Source organism: Physeter macrocephalus, chromosome 7 (assembly GCF_002837175.3).
Source record: "Physeter macrocephalus isolate SW-GA chromosome 7, ASM283717v5, whole genome shotgun sequence".
Lineage (NCBI taxonomy): Eukaryota > Metazoa > Chordata > Mammalia > Artiodactyla > Physeteridae > Physeter > Physeter macrocephalus.
This window is the reverse complement of record NC_041220.1, coordinates 34891044-34908188: the sequence shown is the minus strand read 5'-3', so window position 1 is coordinate 34908188 and position 17145 is coordinate 34891044. Positions and strand designations below refer to the sequence as shown.

General features: G+C 39.5%; 2 protein-coding genes across 11 annotated transcripts in view; one reads left to right on the top strand and one right to left on the bottom strand.

Annotated features, from left to right (window-relative positions):
- TIGD4 (tigger transposable element derived 4) overlaps positions 1–4931 on the bottom strand; it is a 10930-nt gene extending 5999 nt beyond the window's left edge. The window contains exons 1-4 of one of the 4 annotated variants that reach the window (XM_028491789.2): positions 4789–4931; positions 4098–4329; positions 3238–3430; positions 837–994 (exon numbers count right to left, since the gene is read on the bottom strand). The gene's annotated coding sequence lies outside the window, so the exon portion shown is untranslated. The remainder of the gene's footprint in view (positions 1–836; positions 995–3237; positions 3431–4097; positions 4330–4788) is intronic. The other 3 variants (XM_028491788.2, XM_055085938.1, XM_028491787.2) reach the window with 3 other exon arrangements.
- A 260-nt stretch (positions 4932–5191) lies between these two features.
- ARFIP1 (ARF interacting protein 1) overlaps positions 5192–17145 on the top strand; it is a 130590-nt gene continuing 118636 nt past the window's right edge. For 3 of the 7 annotated variants that reach the window (XM_024126620.3, XM_028491791.2, XM_028491792.2), the window contains exon 1: positions 5193–5440. The gene's annotated coding sequence lies outside the window, so the exon portion shown is untranslated. Of the gene's footprint in view, positions 5441–5593; positions 5670–17145 lie in introns of all 7 variants that reach the window. The other 4 variants (XM_028491790.2, XM_024126624.3, XM_024126625.3 and 1 more) reach the window with 4 other exon arrangements.

Here is a 17145-nt window from a genome sequence, read left to right as displayed (position 1 = left end):
CTTAAAAAGGGGGCTTCCCTGGTGGTGCAGTGGTTAAGAATCTGCCTGCCCATGCAGGGGACACGGGTTCGAGCCCTGGTCTGGGAAGATCCCACACTCTGCGGAGCAACTAAGCCCATGCGCCACAACTACTGAGCCTGCGCTCTAGAGCCTGTGAGCCACAACTACTGAAGCCCACGCACCTAGAGCCCGTGCTCCACAACAAGAGAAGCCACCGCAACGAGAAGCCCCCGCACTGCAACGAAGAGTAGCCTCTGCTCGCCACAACTAGAGAAAGCCCACGCACAGCAACGAAGACCCAATGCAGCCAAAAATAAATAAATTAAAATAAATAAATTTTAAAAAAACAACCGTAAAAACGTGCATAAGCTTGGTTTTTTTTTGCGGTACGCTGTCCTCTCTCTGTTGTGGCCTCTCCCGTTGCGGAGCACAGGCTCCGGACGCGCAGGCTCAGCAGCCATGGCTCACAGGCCTAGCCGCTCCGCGGCACGTGGGATCTTCTCGGACGGGGCCACGAACCCGCGTCCCCTGCATCGGCAGGCAGACTCTCAACCACTGCGCCACCAGGGAAGCTGTGTGCATAAGTTTTATCCAGCAAGTCCATACCGAGGATTTTATCCCCTCCCCAAAAAACTGTAGATGTAAAAATAATCTAGCTTACAAATATATTCATTTTCTATTGCTGTGTAATAAATTAACACACATTTAATGGCTTAAAACAACACCCATTTATTATCTTACAGTTTGTAGACAGAAGTCCAGGTGGGCTTAACTAAGTCCTCTGCTTCGGGTCTTACAGGGCAGAAATCAAGATGTCAGTCAGGCTGGGCTCTTACCTAGACGCTGGAGGAGAATCTGTTTCCAAGTTCATTCAGGTTATTTGCAGAATTCAACTTCTGTGGTTGTAGGGCTGAGGCCCCTGGGTTTTTTGTTGGCTGTGAGCAGAGACTGCTCTCAGCTCTTGGAAGCCTCCCTCAGGTACTTGCCTGTGGCCCTGTTTATTTCAGCAACAGAGAACCTTCCTCATGTCAAATCTCTTTCATGCTTCAAACCTCTCTAATTTCCTCTGCTGCCACCAGCAGGAGAAAACGCTCTGCTTTTAAAAGTTTCATGTAACCAAATTAAACTTAAAAGCTTTTGGACAGCAAAGGAAACCATGCACAGAATGAAAAGACAACTTACTGAATGGGAGGAAATATTTGCAAATGATGTGACTGAGAAGGGGTTAATATCCAAAATATATAAACAGCCCATTAACTCAATATCAAAAACCAAACAACCCAATTAGAAATAGGCAGAAGACCTAACTAGACATTTTTCCAAAGAAGATACACAGATGGCCAACAGGCACATGAAAAGATGCTCAACATCACTAATACTCAGGGAAATGCAAATTAAAACCACAATGAGATATCACATCACACCTGTCAGAATGGCTATCATCAAAAATAATAAAAAATGTTGGCGAGGATGTGGAGAAAAGGGAACCTTTGTACACTGTTGGTGGGAATGTAAATTGATGCAACCAATGTGGAAAACAGTACTGAGGTTCCTCAGAAAACTAGAAACAAAGCTATCATATGACCCAGCAATTCCAGTGCTGGATATATATCTGAAGAAAACAAAAACATTCATATGAAAAGATAAACACACCCCAATGTTGATAGCAGCATTATTTACAATAGCCAGGATATGGAAGCAACCTAAGTGTCCATCAATAGGTGAATGGATAAAGATGTGGTATAAATATACAATGGAATATTACTCAGCCCTAAAAAAGAATGAAATTCTGCCATTTGCAATAATGTGGATGGACCTAGAGGGTATTATGCTTTGTGAAATAAGTCAGACAGAGAAAGACAAATAATCTATGATATCACTTTTGTGTGGAATCCAAAAAATAAAACAAAGGAATACATATAATAAAACAGAAACAGACTCACAGATATAGAGAACAAACTAGTGACCACCACTAAGAGGGAAAGGAGGAGGGGAAAGATAGGGGTATGGGATTAAGAGATACAAACTACTATGTATAAAATAAATAATCAACAAGGATATATTGTACAGCACAGGGAAATGTAGCTATTATTTTGTAATAACTTTAAATGGAGTATAATCTATAGAAATATTGAATCACTATGTTGTACATATGAAACTAATATAATATTGTAAATCAACTATACTTCAATAAAATAAAATAAAAGCCTCATGTAGTCAGTTTAGGACCACCCAGATTATCTTCCTTTTGAGTAACTCAAAGTCAACTGATTAGTAACCTAAATTACATCTGCAAAATTCCTTTTGTATGTAATATAACATAACCATAGGAATGATATCCTATCATGTTCACAGAGGAGGGAATTATACAAGGTGAACGTCATTGGAAGTCATCTAAGAATTCAACCACACAAGACTGTTCCTCATATTGTTGTTTTATAATTATAGACAAAACTAAAAATAATCCAAATGTGTAACAAAAAGGATTAGATAAATAAATTAAGGAATAGCTATATGCTAAAATACTATTGAGTCACTGAAGGAGAATATTTAATGATATGATGGAAATTCCATAACATATTAAGTGGGAAAAGCAAAATACAAAACTGTATGCCAACAAATACAACATACACTGAAAGTTACATGAGGGCAAAGGCTCATGGCTATTCCTACAGTGCTTAGTGCCCAGGAAGCAGTAGGTTCTTAATAACAATCTGTTAAATAAATGAAGAAAAAAATACAGAAAAAAATGATACTGACCAAAATGTTGAATGTTAACTCTAGAAAATGGAATTATGAATAGATTTTTTTTCTTTTAGTTAAAACAATTTCTACTCTTATGTTCTACTCATTCTACTATTCATGGGCTTGTTTAAATGTTCCATTAATCAGTACCCTCTAATAAAGGGTTTATTTCCAGAGAATTACACTGTGCAATCAGTAACTAAATATCTCTTCATGAAAAGGAAGCTGTCAATAAACAGTGATAAAATTACTGTGACACTACCAGAATTCCCCTAGAAAAGAAAAATAGCACCTTCTTCTTCCAAGGAAATATTGATAAGCAGAATACAGTATTCAACATCTAAAGCAAAGAGAAAAGGTTGCATGCACATTTAATTCACTCAGAAAGGAAAAATAACAATATCCTTTAACCGGTTGCCTCCTTTCCTTCTCGGTCAATAAATAAAAGATAGGCTGCCACAGTTCCCCACAAGCCAAGTAAATAAATGGTACCTGATTTTTCTAAAGCTGAATAATAGCCAATAGCAGTGCAAAGGTAAATGAGTAGATAAGCCCCATGTCATAAGCATACGTGACAGGCAGCTATTCCATTTTTGTCTTACTTCTCCAAACACAATGGCAATTAAAAGAAAAGTAGTAATCTTCTGTTCTTCCTAAGGAGAATGGGCAGGCAGAATTCCCCAAGCTGTAGGGAGAGGGGGAGAGAGAGAGAGAGACAGAGAGAGAGAGACGAAAAAAAGTCTCCATCTAAGCAAGGTTAGGTTTAAAATAGTCTTTGAGTTAGTATGAAAAATTTTCCCCAAACCCAAGAATAATGGCTACTACTTCCTTTTTCCCAAAGAAAGTGCACAGACTTTCACTGTTTTCCATCTACTACTAAGTTCCATTCTGTTCCTATATAATAAGAGCAGTAATTATCCTAGATTGGAATCCTTTTCTTATAATTAAGAAGACTAACAGGATGGCTTTGAACAGGAAAATCCACAGTAAATTGTAGAACTTAAGTTAAATGAATCGGCATATATAGTCACCCATTTAAGATAAGGGCCCTTTAACCACAGATTTATGTTTTGGGATTTCATTACAGTTTTTGTCAGAGAAGGTGTCCTGGAGATTTCAGACAATAAATAGTTATTTACTTTTGAAATATTCGTGGTGTCTCTTCACAGATATGGGAAAGATTATCTGTACAGGGATGTACAGTTCACTACGCTGAAACTACCTACAAATTTGGAGAAGCAGAGTTCTGCCTTCGGGCACTTAGTCATTAAAAATGTCTTTTCAACTAATGTGACAAGGCAGGTGAGAATTATGGTCTAAAGAGGGGTAGGTCCCACGGAGTGCACTGTTACCTTTGGCATTCCTGCAAGTGAAATGGTGATGAAAATGAGCACCCAAGGCTGTCAAAGTAAAAGCGGAGTCCGGAACCTTGAAGGGAGATGCGCTCGGCTGGATCACCGGTGTGTACTGTATGTAACTGAGCTTCAGGTTTGTCTAGCACCACTGCAGAGCCATACGGTGCTGGGGACAGGGAGAATATCCGAAGTGCAATTGGGGCCTCCACTTAGGAAACTACAAAGGGATCTGAAAGAAGAACTGTTCGTTGGCTTCTGTAGACAGGGAATGATCTACTTAAGTAACGGGGAGAGCAAAGAAAGCAGAAACCAGTCCTCTGGATAAACAGGAGCAGGAAAGAACAGTATCATGGATTCACTATCTGCGAGCGATCAGAGCAGACGGTGATCACAAAGATAGAGCAAATCATAAGAACTCAGGGATGCCGGGCGAGGGGGTCTGGTCTTCCTGAAGCGGGTGGGCGTGAGTGACGTGGCCAGAGGGTGGCTTTCCAGGCACTGGGGAAGGAGAGTGAGGCGCCCGCATCCCGTCTGCTCCCTAAACCCCGCATTCCCTCCACCCTCCCACCTCCCACGGGGCTGGAATAACCTTCTACGTGCTCTCTGGCAGCTGAGAAAGAAGCTTGGCTCTCCTGTGATTGCGAGGCGGTGAGCTACGTCCACCTCCACCCTCCCGCCACCGGCTCACCGTCTGTTGGGGGGACGCCTAATACGTGAGGCTGGGGTGTGTGGGTGAGAAAAGGATGCCGAGGGCTCCTGGACCTCCGACCACTCAAGACCAGGCCGGCGCGCCCTTCGGCAAGCTCCCAGCTCTGGCAGGTGCATCTGGACCCGCGCTCACACCCCCCAGTGATCTAGCCGCAGCCAGAAAATTACCCGGGCAAAGGCGCCAGCTGAGTCCCGGATGTGGTTGCTAGGGGCCGCAGCGGGAGGGGCTGGGCCCGCCTCCTGGAGCCGGGCGGAGGGGGCGGAGGGGGAAGCGCGCTGGCACCATCGAGACGTGGCTGGGCCGGCCAGACTGAGGGAGAGAGAGGCCGTCCAAGGCTACGGACAACGCTACTTCCGGCTCCCTCACTTCCGGCTCCGCTGCTCTCGGTGGTGGAGCTGTAGGCCTGGTGGAGCTGTTGCCGGTCTGAGTGTCCTCGGCGGCTGGTCAGTGTGAGGCTGTGACAGCTGCTGTTGCTCCCCGCCCCCGAGGAGCCGAGGTGCGTGGGAGAAGGGGAAGAAGGAAAAGGCCCGGGTCGCGTTTCCGCTCACCTCTTTCCAGGGCTGAGGCGACTCCGGAGAGCAGAGGCAGGGATAATCCTCGACGTGCGAGCTGCCGGCTTCCCTGCAGACAGGTGAGGGCGGAGCTGGCCGGGTGGGAAAGAGGCGGGGGACTGCTTCTCGGAGATGGTTGGCGGGGTGGACACGTTGCCTCTGGGGCTCGCAGTTCCGGACTTCCACAGGGCACTTATGTCCTTAGTCTGTGTGTGCCATCTCTCTCTGCCCAGGTATTCGGCCTTGGGTTTCTGCCCCTTCGTTCCTCCTGTCCCCCTGAGTGTGCCCCCGAAACAGCCGAGTGAGGAGGTAGGACTGGCCGTCCCAGGGCGGCACCCTCCCGGTTTTGCATGTATTGAGTGGGGAAAGGGGTTGCAGGATCCAGGTCTTTCTCGACTAAGTCTCGGAGCGGGCCACCTTCAGGTTTGGTGTCCAGCCTTTATTGCTCTCCTTCTTTCCCTGCATCCCCTATTTCTCCTCTCCCGCAGTGAGAGAAAGGGAGATAGCGATAGTCCCTGCGAGAGGTTCCTCGGGCAGTGGTGCAGGGAGGAGCCTTGCCTGTGAAATGTCCCAAGCCTGACTGCTTGCGAGGACGTCCAAGGAATGCTGGAGTTTGGGAAGGAAGTTGTGCCGTCTTCTCGTCCGTTCCTCTTTGCCAAGTTACTACTGTTTACGTGTCTAGGAAAAAGGAAAGAGATTTTTGTTTTGTTTTAAGAACAGTTTCTAGACGCTTTTCTCTTTTACTTTATTTTATTATTACTTCCTTTGTTTTATTCTCATCTCCCTCTTGAGCCCTTTGATCTCAAAAGGTTTGTAGTTAACACTTCCTGCAGATCCTTTAGCCACCCCGTTTGAGGATTTCTGGCCCCCTCCCTTCCTTTTTTCTCCTAGATTAAAGCATATAATTTCTCTCAGTCGGTTCTTAAGGAAAAAGTGGAAGATTTGCAGGACTTTGGTTAAGCTTGTGCTTTCACCTGCAAGTGTGGCAGGTGTGTGTTCACATTTGCCATTTAATTAACTTCACTGGCGTGGGAATGTGCACCAAAATTGGTTACCTTAAGTCGTTCCTTGTTAAGGCTTCAGGAATTGGCCATTTTATTGCTGTTGTCTGAGAGTGAATGCAACAGACTACATGTCAGTACTGTTTTAATTCCACTTTTCTTTTGTTAGTCCTGTTTTTTTGTTTTCCCCACTCAACATGACCAACACCCTCTCCCAGCCACCACGTCTAACACTCATTAGCTGAGAAAACAAAATATTTCTAATCTTGTTTTATTTTCTGGATTAAAATCTCGGTCTCAGTTACTTTCATTCCTTTTCAAATTGATAAATTAGTTTGCCTTAATCCTGGGTCATGCCTTTGGGGACTGTGGTCTAGTGGTCAGTGACTTTCAGGGGACTTCCTCATCCCCACCCCTGAAATTAAGTGCACAGTTTTGTTTTCAGTGCCTTTTCTCCTTTCTGGGGAGAATATCCATTCTTTTTATCAAATTCTCAAAGGAGATATATAGCCTCCAGGTAGATTAAAAGCCACTCCTTAGACAGTGTCTTGAAGTTAATGAAAACTTTTTTTGTGGAGCTACTACTTTTTCAAACTGTACATAGCTAGTTTGGGCACCAAGGAGAGTAGAATGCAGAGATTCCAGCTTTATAGTGATGAAATCTCTAGCTACTTCAAAACTTCAGTGTTTCTAAGTTTCTTCCTAGACCTAGAGAAGGAAGTAAGACTGCCTGTTTATTTAGTTCCTGATTTGTGGTTTCGAGGTTTCTTTTTAGGGGTAAGTTGTGGCCAGTGTTGTGGAGATCCAGTGGATTTACAAATTGATACATTTATTATTATTTAATACATATTTAATATCACCAACCTACTGGGTAAAGTTCAGAGTAAAAGTTTAAATTTCGGGTGTACTTGGTTTTCATTTTCTTGTTTTTCACTTGAGGCATCTACTTGGGGCTTCGGCTTTGTTCAGAAGGGCAAATGATGTTTCAGTGGTGTGGTCTGTAAGCCTTTGGCATGTTGCTGCCCATCTCGACATCTCCTTTCCCTCCATATTACCTCTGTATTGGGAATTTAATGATCGTTCTCTTTTGTCACTAAGTTAGTATCCTTCCACACTTGATGTAAGTTTAGAGTGCATATTTGAACGTACTGATTTGATGGTAAAGTGTTTGTTGATCAAGGGTTGACGTTCTAAAATGTTTGACACCTGTTTCGTAGAATGTTAGAACTTGAAGAGACCTGTACAGCTCATCATAGTCCATATGGAGTAACCAGTGTATTCTGCGCACAAAATAATTTTCTCTCTGTCTAGCATCCTCACTTTGGGGGGCAGAAAACATAAGTTTATAAAGAGTCAATTATGCTAAATTAGTTTCCTTCTAAGGTAATGACAAAGTCAGAAGATTGATTATATCTGACACCATAACAGCAATTAACATTTGTTTGCTTACTGTGTGCCAGGCATTATGCCAAGTGCTTTATATGATTGTCTCATCTAATCCTCACAGCAGCCTTATAAAGTGTCTAAATTTTTCATTTTTGTAGGTGAAGACATTTAAACTAAATGATTAACTGAAGCTAAAGTAATCTGCTCAGAATTACACTGGTCAAGCCAGGATTGAACCTAGGTTATCTGAATCCAGACTGTGAGCTCTTAACTACTACTCTAGGCTGCTTCTACCATATTTTCTTTACATCTTTTATTGGCATGTGTTGGGGTATCTCACCTGATTTTCTATCAGACATTAAGTAAAGAAGGTCTTTTCCTTTATTAATCTTCGGTAGCTGAACACCTGGTTGAATATCATACCAAAAAGTATGACAAAAAGAAACGAATTCGGAGGAGGCCTATGGAGTGTCATTTGATAGTTTTCCCACAGGGCGGATATAAATCTGTGTATGTGTCTGTCGGGTGCGTGTGTGTGTGTTTGTATGTATGTATGATGACATGACGAGTGGAAAATGTGAAAATAAAGGTTTTAAGTAATAGACTTGGCATTGTAAGAGTCTGGAGGTATAAATACATTCCAGAATGATAACTTTGAGATGGGGTAAGGAATACATTCAGGATGGAGGAAGGAGTAAATTTAATAGGGAATTTAAGATAATATGGCTGTGGATGAAAAACTAACAATATATGTGCAGATTGGAAACAGTAGTCCCACAAAATATGGATGATGATGACGTAGGGACCATAACAGTGTAAAAGTCAGATATACACCAGCATTCGTTCTAGGAGGTATGAAAAAGAGTATAAAACAAAGGAACCTGAAAATAATCTTGTTCTCTTTAGTCTCTAGTTTAGCTGTAGGCAGTCATGGAAGCCAGTGATTAGCTCTTACGGATTCTCAGCTGTTTTCTACAAGACAAAAGTCTACATTTTCTTTTTCTCTTTGTTTCTTTTCTCTTTCATCTTCTCTCCATCCCTTATTTCCCTCTCTTCCATTACTTCTAAACTTTTGTCTTAAGATGGTTCTAGGCAGATATTGCTGGAAATTGCTCAAATCTTTTGTGAAAATATGGTAACATCTTGGCCGTATTGTCACCTGAGAGTTTTTCTTTTGTTTCATTTTTTGTATATGTATGATGGCTTTGGACTAGCAGCTCCTTGATGTTCAGGCTTGATCCTTTTTGATCCTTTGGGGAACTGTGACATCACTGTCTTTGAAGCAGGATCATAAGAATAACAGAGTTGGTGGTGAGACCTCAGTCATCCAGAGGAGGGAGTCATTTGGCCAACTCCAGTGCCTGCCGACATGAGATAGTGTGTTAGAGCAAAGTTTCCAAACTTCTGCATCATGGCACACATAAAAATGATTATTTGTATGGCAGACTCCCCAGCTCCCTGTAGGCCTAGGGGGCCAGGGAGAGGGGGTGTCAGTATTTCAGCACATCTGTAATCCATTCTTTTTTCGTTTTTTTAAATTTATTTATTTTTGGCTACGCTGGGTCTTTCGTTGCTGCACACGGACTTTCTCTAGTTTCAGTGAATGGGGACTACGTTTCATTGTGGTGCGCGGGCTTCTCATTGCCGTGGCTTCTCTTGTTGCAGAGCACGGGCTCTAGGCGCGCAGGCTTCAGTAGTTGTGGCACATGAGCTCAGAAGTTGTGGCTAATGGTCTCTAGACCGCGGGCTCAGTAGTTGTGGTGCACGGGCTTAGTTGCTCTGCGGCAACTAAGGGATCTTGGTTGCCGCGGAGCAACAACTAAGATTGGGAGTTTCCCGGACCAGGGCTCGAACCTGTGTCCCCTGCCTTCCCACCAGGGAAGTCCCTGTAATCCATTCTTGGCATATTGATTGGAAAGCTTTGTCCAAGAGAGGAGGAATATGATACTCTTTAATACCTTCTTTTTATTTAGCATATAATAATTTACAAAGCATTTACACATATATTCTCATTTTATTTTTACTCCAGCCATCTCAAGTAAGTAAGAGCAGCTAATGTTACCATGTTAGAAATAAAGAAATTTAGATTTTAGATGAAGTACTTTGCATAAGGTCACACATCTAGTAAGGGATGGATCAGGAATTCACATCCCAGATGGAAAGAGTCCCTGGGGGTTAAGCCAGTGTAACATAACCTCTAGGATGGCTGGGATTCTGCTTTGTTTCAGAGCTCTCCCCTTCAATATCTAGGGCAGCGCCAGGCACATAGAAGTCCGTAATAGTTGTCATTTATCGAGTGCTACTCTGGCTAGACATTATGCTTTATAGATGCTATCTGTGTATTAGGTACTCTTATTTTCTATAAACAAATGAAGAAACAGGTATAGAAACCAGCAGAAGTAATTAGTCCAAGGTCATCCAAATTGTAAAAGGAGAACCACAGACTCATAAAGTTGCTTGACTCCAAAGCTTGTACTCTTTTTCACTATAGTGACTAATGATTCCATGATATTGTGGGGTAGAGATTGGGTTCCAGTTAAAGTGTATGACATTGGTGGCAGAGGGTGGTCGTGATGGTGGTGAAAGGGAGGTAAGCAAGAAGACTATTAAGTGTTTATTTTGGGCAGCCTTGAGGTAGAGTTCTAGAGATGATAGCTTTCTAATAGGATTCTCAAGGTCTTTGGGATGGGGATGGGGTAGAAGAGAAATATGGTAAAACTCAACAGAGAGTAACTTGGGCCATTGATGCGCCTTCTAACAAAAGGGTTAAAAATGTAGATCCTCTTCATATATGGCTAAATGTTAATTATAGATTATTTCTTAAAGTAGGTTTACAGATTATTTTCATTTTCCTCTTTCTGTATTTCCTAATTTTTCTGTATAGAGTTTAATTAATTTTAAAATTAAAAATATTTTAAATTTTACAAGTAAGATATATTCTTGAAATAAAAATTCAAATAATATAATAAGCAGATGGAATGAAAGCTTCTGCTTCTTTAATCCCTCTATCCCCCACACTAGCTCTCAGTTAATTCACAAGGGGGTTGTTTGGGATTAGATGAAATATACAAGGAAGCTCTAAACTGCTCCTGTCCGATAGAGTAGCCACTAGCCACATGTGACTATTTAAATTAGTTAAGATAAAATAGGATAAAAATTCAGTTCCTCAGTCAATCCAGTCACGTATCAAGTGCTCAGTAGCCGCATGTGGCTAGTGGCTACTTTACTGACTAGTGCAGGTATTGAATATTTCCAAGGACATTGGCCAGCCCTGCTAAAACTTTAAAATACTGTATGATTAGTGACATAATAAATATACTATTGAAACAAGATTTTTAAAACTCTGTGTTCCGCATGGTGCCTAGCAGTTTTTGTTGTAGTTGATGAAATATTACTGCCATGTTCTGTCTCAGCTTTTTGTTTTAACTAAATACAGATGGTCGAAGTCTAACGTTTTTCTTGGATATTTGGCAATGATAGTTAGCTGCTTTACTAGGATAAAGATGTCAGCTTTTCTAAGGACGTGTTTTCTATCTCGTCTGAGCTCTAGATCTATATATTTTGCTTTCTAGTTGGCACCTCTCTTGCATATATTAGAGATATCGCAAATACAAGGTCTAAAACTAAACTGATTTTTCCCTCACTCCCAAAACCCCCCCAAAATGTTGGTCCTCTTTCTTTGTTTTTTATTTACGTGAATGACTCCATTATTTTTCCAGTTGGAAAATCCAGGACAGTGGGAGTGATCCTTAATAACTCCCTCTCCCTTATACGTCTAGTCTGTCAACACGTTTTATTAATCTTACTTTCTAAATATCTCTTAAATCTGTCTACTACTTCCCATTTCCACTACCACCACTTTAGTTTGTTACCATCATCTTGCCTGAAATTTCCACAGTAGCCTTCATTCTTGTCTACCCACTTCTGTTTCAACCCCTCTCTAATCCAGTATCCATCCTGAAGGCACAGTGATTTATTTTGAAACACACGTCTGATTGTCACTCTTCCCTCCTCTTCCCCAGTCTTTTTATGGCTTCTCATTGCTTTTAGGATAAAAACAAAACTCCTTAACAATGGTCCAGCCTTATTTTTTTATCATGTTCTGCTTAACTCTCCATTTCACCCATGCTGGGCTTCGTTAGTCCCTTTGTACTTGTCTTGCTCCTTGCATTACATGGCTTTTGCACATGCTTTTCTCCCTGTCTTTACCACTCTTTCTTTTCTTTCATTTCACTTGTTGGCTCTTAGCTATCCTTCACACCTCAACTGAAGTTTTGCTTCTTGAGGAAATATCCTGACCTCCCAGATGAGGTAGTAATGTCATATGTTTTCCACAGTTGCCGTTTACATTTATATGTGTGACTGTATGATTGTCTTTCTCTTCTGCTACCACCATATCCATGCAGATAGGGACCACATCTTATTTTCTTTTTTGGCTCATTATTGACTCCCAAGGACCTAGACCAGTGCCTGACACCTAAATATTGATTGAATTTCCAAGTTGATAGTATTAAAGATTTCAGTTCATGGGCTTTTGCCATATAGGATTTTAAATATAAATATTTATAAATATATTAGTTAAACTGCCAGTTAATGCTGTTTTTTCCAAGTGCATGAAAATAATTTTTTTTCTTTTTTATTGGGGTATAGTTGCTGCACAACAGTGAATCAGCTATATATATATATATACATATATCCCCTCCCTCTTGAACCTCCCTCCCCACTCCATCCCGTGCATCTAAGTCACCACAGAGCACTGAGCTGAGCTCCCTGCGCTATATAGCAGGTTCCCACTAGCTATCCGTTTTACACATGGTAGTATATATATATATCAATCCCAATCTCCCAGTTCATCCCACACCCCCCTTCCCCACCTCCATGTCCACACATCCCTTTTCTACATCTGCATCTCTATTCCTGCCATGCAGATAGGTTCATCTGTACCATTTTTCTAGATTCCACATACATGTGTTAATATACGATATTTGTTTTTCACTTTCTGACTTACTTCACTCTGTATGATAGACTCTAGGTCCATCCATGTCTCTACAAATGACCCAATTTCATTCCTTTTTATGGCTGAGTAATATTCCATTGTATATATGTACCACATCTTCTTTATCCATTCATCTTTTGATGGGCATTTAGGTTGCTTCCATGTCCTGGCTGTTGTAAATAGTGCTGCAATGAACATTGGGGTGCATACATGTAAAAGAATGAAATATTTTAATAATATAAATTTATATTATTAATAATTATTAAAAACAATAATTATAAAATAATATAGCACAGTATTCTTAGATTATTTTATAATAAACTCTTATTTTAGAATCATTTTAGATTTACAGAATTACTGTAGAGATAGTATACAGATTCCTATATACACCATGTCCAGTTTCCCACATTATTAACATATTACATTAGTATGGTACATTTGTCACAGTTCATGAACCAGTATTTATACATTATTATATAACATATGTTCAGATTGCCTCAGTTTTCTCCTAATGACCTTTTTCTATACCAGGATTCTATGCAGGAATAAATCCTGGTTATCATGTGTCCTCTTAGCTTTAACAGTTTCTCAGACTCCTCATTTTTGATGACAAGTTGATAGTTTTGAGGATTGCTGGTCAGGTGTTTTGTAGACTGTCCCTCAGTTGGGATTTGGCTGATTCTTTTCTCATGATTAGACTGGGTAATGTGTTTTGGGGAGAAAGACAACAGAGGTAAAGTGCCATTCTTATCGTATATCAAGAGTAAATACTATCAATGTGCCTTACCACTGTTGATGTTAACCTTGATCACCTGGCTTAAGACAGTGTTTGTCAAGTTTGTACCTTGTAAAGTTACTTTTCCTCTCCTCCCTTTGCATATTGTACTTTTTAGAAGAAAGTCATTATGTGAAGTGCACACTTAATGTGTGGGGAATTATGTTCTACCTCCGTAACAGTGGAGTGTGTACATAAATTTTTTGGAATTCTTCTGCAAGGGAGATTTGCCTCTTCTCTCCCATTTATTAATTTATTCAATCATTTATTTATATCAGCATTGACTCATGGTTATTTATTTTATACTTTGCATTATAATCCAGTATCACTTTATTTTATTGCTCAAATTGTTCCAGCTTTGGCCACTGGAAGCTCTTTCAGTTGGTTCCTATATTCTTTTGAGCTTTTGCTGTTGTTCTGTTATGGTGGTTTTTTTTTAAAGCACGTTCTTACTTTCCAGCACTGCAAGATACTCCAGGCTCATCTTGTATATCATCCTGCCCCAGTCCTAGAATCAACCATTTCTCCAAGGAGCACTGGTTCCCTTTATTGGAGAATGGTATTAGAAACCAAGATCTGGGCACTATGTGTGCTCATTGTTGCTGGAGTTGCTTCTAGGAAATATACACTAACTCATGTATATACACATATCTATAAATATTTCTGTGTGTAACTATCTATATTATTAAGCTGTCTTCTTAGATTACTTCCTCTGAGCTTTTTCCCAGTGAAAAAATTACCTGTGAATATTGAGGGGTTTATTTTATATGGTTTTGGGAATTAATACAGAATTTTAAAGTAACTCTCCAGTTCTCTTGGTTGGCTTCATCGCCAATGTTCTGGACCTAAGCTATCCACTTGTGCAGAACGAGGCCACAGTACACTGAATAATTTAGAGTTTATTTACAGCTAGTTTTCTTTTCTGGGAGTAATTTAGTTTTGAGAGTCTTATCATTTTACTTCTCATTAGTTTCTCTGTAACACAATCTGAATGGGGAAAATAAAAAGACTTCTCCAAACTGTTAATTTTGTCACTTGGTTAGAAGGTAGTATAATGGTGAGGATGAGAGTAGTTGAACATCTGTTGATTTTTAAATTGTTTCTCATTACTGCATATAATTGAGAATTAATTATATTTTGTCAAAGCTTTCCACTTTTGAATTATCTAGACTGATGTGTTTATCTTAATGAGCAACGTGAACTTAATTTATCACTCTAAAAGGATTTAGGAGTATCTAACAAAATAGCTTTTACAGATACCAGATAGTTGTTGACATAAAGACAGCAGTATAATGTAGATGATTCTTTATCTTACTCTTGATCATTCTACTTATCAAAGAAAATGTAATATACTTTGAACATATTGTGTGGTAAACCATTTTCAGTTTAGTATCATTTGCATTGACAATAGGGAAAAGGATCTTTCCTCCATGTTAAGGAGACTACCATCATAAAAAAAAAAACCTACTATTTTAAATTGTTTTGACCAAAACAGAAAACTACTGTATTTTAGATACTATTTTTCACTCTTGGCACATATATTTAATGTAGTCACTATGTATTTTAACTCTAAATTTTTTACTGTAAACAAGTCAGTTCAACTTGAAAATTAATATTGAATTATGAAATTAAAACAAATCTTACCATTCTCTTCCTGTTTATCTATGAGCAAGAAAAGAAAGATAGACATATTTGAGTGAAAGAAATAGAGCCATTTTCTTTAATCTCTAACCAGTCTCTGAAATCAGTGATATACCCAGTCTAGAGAAGCTAAGCAAGTTCAGACCAAAGCAAGCCCAAGTTTTGCTACTTTTTGCCCTCAGTTTTCTGTATTTACCTCCCTAGCATTGTCCTTGAGTTCCAGTCAGAACTCCTTACTCCCATACGTCAAAATTATTTATAGTACTTCTCCAACTTTTTTACTGAAGTACCCCTAGAAAGAATAACTCTTCAGATATTCCTTTGGAGATTCGTATTTCATCATAAAAATTCAAGAAATTTCTTAGAAGCCTTAAGTGTATTTTATTCAAGTGAATTTTGTTTTAGATTCCATAACAGCATATTTATTTTCATTTTAAAAAAGTGTAAATTCTCATTCCACTATGATGTGCTGTGTTTATCCTGTTTATGTCTGCCCTGTTTATATCTGCTCTCCTGTGCCCTGAGCATACCATTTCAGATCCCCTGTGGTATGTGAGTACCTTAATTTGAAATGTGCTCATTTTATAATTTCTATTCAACATTCATCCTTTAGTATTATAATTCTGAATCTTTAACTCATGGAGATTGTAAATGCAGTTTTTTCTTTTCTGGTATCCATGGCGTATTTTGTTTCTTCTTATCTTCTAGGATCCTGGCAAGTCTCTTACCTCCTGCCCCCTCTTTCCTGGGTCCTTGGAAAGACCTTAAATGCACTTAACAGTTGTAGGATATAAAATTCTCCCTCATTAAATTCTGGTTAAAGTTCTTATATAGTTTCCCTCTATAAACTGAATAGATCTAGTCTATTCAGTTTATAGAAAACAAAATGTGATTTTGATAATAAATCAAAAACAACTCCAAAAAGTTGGATGAATTATAAACTTCAGGTAATATTAGTTATGCTCTTTTTTTTTTTTTTTTTTTACAAATGTTAATTAGTAATTCACTTTATAGGTCATTGGTTCTTACACTCATTAGTTAATGGATACCCCTGGCAGATTTATGGAAGTAGAGCCCCAGAGATGACTTGAGGCATATTTGGCCTCCAGTATAAACCAGTCTGTAAAGCCTCAACATTGATGGCAGTTTTGTAATAATGATTTATCATTTTATTTTGAAGACAAAGTTAAAGATAACTTTACATTCATGTAAAGATCAGAACACATATATCTTAAACAGCACATTCTGCAAGTCATTAACTTTTTTTGTTGGTTTCCCATAATTATAAGTTTTTTTTTCTTCCAGTTTTATTGAGATATGGTTGACATATAGCACATATAAGTTTAAGGTGTACAGCATAATGATTTGACTTACATACGTCATGAAGTGATTATCACAGTAAGTTCAGTGAGTAAGTCATTAACTTCAAATCTTGTTGTCATTCCCTATGTGTGTCCATTATTAAAGTTATGAACAAACTTTAAAAAAATGTGAAGGTAAGAGCATTTAAATAATATGAATAAAACACAGACGTAGTACCTGACTCCAGAGTTCTCAGAAGTTTGATTCCCTGTTTCCCTATCTGCTTGGAGTTATTTGGTCTTTTTTTTTTTATATATATACTTATCAGTTTATTATATAGTAAAGGATATGATAAAAGATACAGATAGATAGCCAGATGGAAAGGACATTGGGCAAGATCTGGAAGCGTTCTGAGTACAGGAGCTTCTGTCTCTGTGAGTTGGGGTGTTCCATGATCCCAGGACATGGATGTGTTCACCACAGAATTTCTCCAAACCACATAGTTCGGGGATTTTTGTGGAGGCTTCCTCACTGACGCATTATCAATTATTAACTCCTCTAGCCCCTTTCACCTCTGAAAGTTCCAAACTTCTAATCATGGCTTGGTCTTCCTGGTGACCAGCCCCATTCTAAAGCTATCATTTGGTCTTTTTTTGAGCTGGATGATAATGATATATTTTGCTA